Source organism: Mesoplodon densirostris, chromosome 1 (assembly GCF_025265405.1).
Source record: "Mesoplodon densirostris isolate mMesDen1 chromosome 1, mMesDen1 primary haplotype, whole genome shotgun sequence".
In the NCBI taxonomy this organism is placed as follows: domain Eukaryota; kingdom Metazoa; phylum Chordata; class Mammalia; order Artiodactyla; family Ziphiidae; genus Mesoplodon; species Mesoplodon densirostris.
The window spans coordinates 11,733,984-11,739,983 of record NC_082661.1 but is presented as its reverse complement, the minus strand read 5'-3'; positions in this window follow the sequence as shown (position 1 = coordinate 11,739,983).

The window sequence follows — 6,000 nt, the reverse complement described above, 5'->3', positions numbered from 1 at the left end:
CCAGTGTATGGATTCCTCATTGTCTCATACTTTAAAATTTTGTTAAAATCAGGGTCTAGTAGGGTCTGCAAGTTGCAATAAATTGATATGTCTCTTGTCTGTTTTTTTTTTTTTTTTTTTTTTTTTTTGCGGTACGCGGGCCTCTCACTGTTGTGGCCTCTACCGCTGCGGAGCACAGGCTCCGGACGCACAGGCCCAGCGGCCATGGCTCACGGGCCCAGCCGCTCCGCGGCATGTGGGATCTTCCTGGACCGGGGCACAAACCCGCGTCCCCTGCATCGGCAGGTGGACTCTCAACCACTGCGCCACCAGGGAAGCCCTCTTGTCTGTTTTAATCCATGGTTTCTCCTCTCTTTTTCTCTTACAGATTGTTGAAGAAACACATGATAATTCCCTTCTCTAGTTCTTCTTTTTTTCTCCTCACAGGGAACTACTTTCAAGTATTTACTCTTTAGCCTTTAAGATCTTTTAATGATATAGAGACATACACATATAAAGTACATATATTTTATGTGTATTTTTTTTGCAGAGTTATGCATGGATTGTTTATGTATGCATTGTTGCTCTCTATATGTTGGAGGATAAAGATCCACCTAATCACTATATGGTAATTCCATGGCATGGATTCCTGTACTACAGTGTGTCCCAGTGATGTACATTTAGATTTTTTTTTTTCTCTCTGACCCTGACTTTGGAGCATAGTTGGAAAGGCAGGCTCAAAATCTTTCTATTCTTTTGTCAAGGACATGATAGAAATAGTAACCATTAGTATTTGTAGAGTGCTTTATTCTTTACTAAATGTTTTCATCTTGCTTTTCTGATAGAACTTTGGGACTCAGGGGTTAAAATATTTCTCTTACTCATTGGAAAGTAGGTTTGGCATAGGAATGAACATTCAAGTTTAGATTTATTATTACTCCAATCTATTTTAAAGCAGTTATCTACCCAACCTGCAATGGATCAGTAGTTCATTTGTGGGACCCTCCTTTGAGAAGGAGGAGGGCGAGGGCAGTGGATCAGGCAGTGAGAAGTACAAGCCAGCAACAAGAGAGCAGAGCCAAAGGCTGGTCCTGTTTGGCAGGAGCCAAGGAAGGAGATCGTTTATTCTTCGGGAATAAAGACACACGAGGTCTCCTCAGCTCAGGAGCCAAAGCTGGGGAAACTGAGGCTGACTCTGCCTTTCTTATACTTTTACTGTAGGGCTGCACTCCACCTCCATCCCCACACACAGGGCCTCAGCTGCTGTTACCATGATCCAGCTTGCTCCACCTGAGGGTACCTGCTACATGCACGGAAGAGCAAGAGTTAGTCTAAAGTACTGACAGTCCTGAATGGTATCATATTAATATAATGATGTATTAGATTGAACCACATGAGACTGTCAGCATGTCTACTTTTGACCTACAAAAATACCAAGTTGGTTATATATGCGCACACACACCCCCCCACACACACTGGAATGTTATTCAGCCTTAAAAAGGAAGGAAATGCTGACACATACTACAACATGGCTGAACCTTGAAGACCTTATGCTGAGTGAAATAAGCCACTCACAAAAAGACAAATACTCTTTGATTCCACGTATATGAGATTCTTAGAGTAGTCAAAATCATAGAGACAGAAGGTAGAAAGGTAGTTGCCATGGGAGAGGGGAACGGGGAGTTATTGTTTAACAGGTACAGAATCTTAGTTCTGCAAGATGAAAAGAGTAATGGAGATGGATAGTGGTAATAATGGTTGCACGACATTTTAAATGTATTTAGCACCAGTGAACTACATGCTTAAATCGTTAAGATGGTAAATTTTGTTATGTGTGTTTGACAATAAAAATTGGAAAATGTGCCAAATTTCATATTTAGTGTATTTCTAAGTACAAGCAATTACTTAAACCATAGGCATTTTTCCTAGGTATAAATAGACCAGCTATTTTACCTAATAAATAGACTGAATTTAATGAATGGAAAAGGCTGAGTTGCCACATTTATTCTCTGGAGTTAAGTAATAAGTTTGAACTCCTAGAGATGCATACAAATAATTGGTACTTGAGTGGTTTATTCTTTCAGTAACTATAACCTCTCTAAAGGATAACCAGCTTAATTGTCATCTGTAAAATATGAATGATAACACCTATCTTGTAGTATAAGAATATATGCTCAGAGTTTGACAACAGTAATATCATTAATATATCAGTAATGGAAAAATAGTTTAAATCTGAATTGCTCATTAAAGGGACTCTGACATAGAGGAAATTATTAAATTAAACTCTCTGGGAAGATGATGGTAATAGCATTTAAAAAACCTTTTGAATAGACAAAATTCTTGAAAGCTGATGGAAGTATGCTAAGTGTGTTATTCATAGACTTTTCTAGAGATATGATTAAAATGTTTCAGGTGACATTAATGTTAAGGACTAAAATTGCACAAGAGGTAAGAGGTCAAAATGGAACAGATTTGTGTTTCAGAACACATTTATGTCTTAATGAAGTCTCACAGGTAAAATGAGAAAATCTACCCGCCTATTGTGCCTTTTTTTTTTTTCTTTCAGGCTCTGAGTTTCTGAGCTGTTTTTCTCCTCCTATAGACCCACCCAGGTTCTGTCTTTTATATATGGAATAGAATCATTTCCCTGCCCCTTTCAAATTATTGTCTCTTTCCCTTTCAAATTATTGTCTACACTACAGTCAGAATGACTTTAAATAATTCAGTTCTGATCACATTACTCCCTGATAACGTGGTTCATCAGTACCCACACAGTACACCCTAAAGCCTGTATATGTGAATTGGGACCTTTTATCCTCTTGCAGTAGAGAGAGGTGGTGAAAGAGCCAGGTCCGCAGAGCCAGACTGCCTGTGTTACACCTGTGAAGAGCTTAGGATGGGGCCTGGCGTGAGGGAAGGATGCGGTATGATTTCACTGTCATGATGATCTGGCTCTGGTCTATTTCCAGTCTCATTTCCATCCTTGACCCCTCCACATAATCCATCATCATCTTTATACCCCCTAGGCACTAAGCATTTATTATTTCACTTAATCCTCATGACAACCCATGGGGCTAGATTTTTAAAATTAACTTATTTTTACAGTGAGCCCTTGGGGTTCATACTACATTGGAATCAACTGGGATGGTTTTAAAAATACTGATGTCTGGACCAGACCCCTTAGCTAGAGATTCCAATATAATCGGTTTGGAGTGGGACCCAAGCATTGGTTTTTATTTTTTAAGCATCTGGGTTGAAGCTAATGTGCAGGTAGAGGTGCAGACTACTGAGTTTGGTGATTTGCCCAAACTTCTCATAGATCATAAACCGGTGGTGTTACTAGGATGGACCCAGAGCCTGCATTCCTCTCTCTCCTGGGCTGCTAACTGTTCTGCCCTTGTACAACCTATTTCAGGCACTGTTCCTTCCACTCCATGGAAATCCCATTCCCTCACTTCTTTGCCTGATGAACTATTTTCCTCTTTCAAATCCCAGCTCATGAATTACCACCTTCCCAGGTTCCAATAGTCATCCCTGGTTTGGGGCTGCCACTGTCCACTCTTGGGCACACATCATGTTGGACTGTAATTTTTTTGCTAGTCTGGCCCTCCCCACCCCAGACTGTGAACTCTTTGCAGGCAGACCTGTCTCATGCTTTTCGGGGCCCAGCACATTGACTGGCATAGAGTAGATGTCAAGAAACGTTTAGTGAGTGAATGGATGGATGAATGACTGAATGGGTGGTTTTAAGTCAGGCTCTTCCCATAGAGGAATTGGATACCTGTTCAGAGTCCCTAACTTTATCCTTTAGGTGATTAATTTTTTTCCCTCCTTTTCTTTGTAAGTAACTGGCCCAGTTCTCTTCTTTTCTCTCTATGGAACTTTTGGGAAGAGGAATACTAAAGGCCTGCTTTGGATAATGTCAGGTGTATCCTCTCCACCTGAGTATTACATAGGTCACATCCTTAAATGTGCTTTTAGGAAATAAGTCTGAGTCTTCACTTTTTCCTTTGGGTCTGAGGGAGGAGGAATAGAAATGAAGTTTCTCACCATGTCATTCAAGAAAAACTCTGACCATCTTCCTTTCCTGAGAATTCTAGGGTCTCAGAGAGGACAGTTGAACCTGTAAAGAGAAGCAGCAGCTGGGGAGGAAGGGCTGGGTTTTTACCCTTGAGAACTGAAGACTGTGTTGGGGCTTTGGTGTGTACTCCCTGGAGTTCTTACTCTCCGGACCTCTGCTAAGCAGTGCCCTGTGGGTCTTCCAGCTCTGCGAGAGTTGCTGACTTAAGGGCCTTTTGATCAAGGGAGACCTGGCAAAGTTAAGATACAGACTCTCCTTAACCCAGTTAAAATACTCCATATATTTGAAATCAAATTTCCCCAAATCAATGGAATAGTTTTATTTTAATTGCAAGATTTATTGTTGTTGTTATTTTTTTCAAGAAAGAGTTGAAATGGGGACATGCAATAGTGATGATTGTTTATTGGATCTCTGGAAGAAAAATTACATTGTGTTCCACTTTTCATCAAGAAAAGTTCATTCTTTTTTCTTTCGTGTGTATGAAGCCATTCGGGATTACAGTTTTGACATGGTAAAGAATACTGTGTTAAATATTCACTTTACAGAATTACCATAAACTATGAATAAACATTAATGGGATGTTAGAATGGTTATTCTCTCAAATCCTCAGGGTGTGTTTGTGGAAAGCTGATTATTCTAACCGTCTAAATAAGTTTTAATTTTTCTGATAAAACAAGGTTGTTGAGAAAGAGTGGCTTGAGACAAGTTTTAGATAAATGAATTGGTTTTCTGTGAAGGTTTTAAAAGATAATTTTGTGGGGTTCAAATTTTGAAAGCCTATTATAGCTCTCCAGTGCCACTATGGATTTCTTTTTCTGCGTTAAGACACTTTGGGTGATTTCCTAAAGCACATTGGACAGGTTTGTAGAGTAGGGGACATACAGCTTATACTGATGTGTCTCTACAGGTGAAATTAAATACCTCTACTAGGTGCAGAAGAGGCCAAATTTTGTGTGCCTGGCCATCCATCCCCATACTTTTCATGGACCTGTTTCTAGCTATGAGATGTAGGCCTGGGTGGACACATTTGGTCTGAAAGGTTCTCCATGACCTATTTTGTATTGACTTTTCTTTTATCTCTTTACGGGAGTTGACAGTTATTCCTAGGTGGGTAGCAGTAACTCCCAGACAGATACCTCTTGAGTTCCAGTGAGTGAGTGTTTTACCACTAACCAACTGGGGCCAATTTTATTTCAACTTTACAGCTAAAGCACAGTGATTACTTGAATCACCTGAAAGGCATAAGAAAAAGCTACTTAGGGAAGAACAAGTTTGGCAAATGTATTTTCCACATACCATCAATAGTGATCCAAAAAGTCTATCTTAACCCAGAACACTGCTTCCCCCTCCTGTCCAGTGACTAATGTTCATGTTGGGAAAAAGAATTTCAGAATGGGTCTCTTGGATTTCTGTCATTCATAAATTGTTGTAGTTCTTTTGGTAACCTTTCTCACACCAGGCTTCTATATCTTTTTTTTTTTTTTTTAAAGGCCAAACACCTAGTCTAGGCCCCTTTTGCACATTAATTACTTTTAAGATGATAGTTGCAATAGCATCTAGAATTGACTTCTAGAATTTTCTAATCTTTAATCAGTAGTGTAGTAATAATGTTTAGTGATACTTTTAATAATAGAAAGTTTGGCTTCTGACTGTAAACTTATTGAGAGCAGCGATAGTGCCCTTTTTATCTTTGATTTCTCCATACTTAACAGTTTCTGGAATCCTTTAGGCATGTCACAGGCGTTTGTTGAATACAGCAAATCTTATTGCATAGCTGATGTTGTAGGGAAAAAAATTATCTATTTTTAAAAGAGAAAAGTAGAAGTGGAATAGAAATGTGTGTACGGGGATTTTCTTCGTCTGCAGCATGGTAGAATCTGTGCTAGAAAGTGATGTGAGGCACGTTATATGAGGTTGCTTGCCCCTTCCAACTGTTCTTT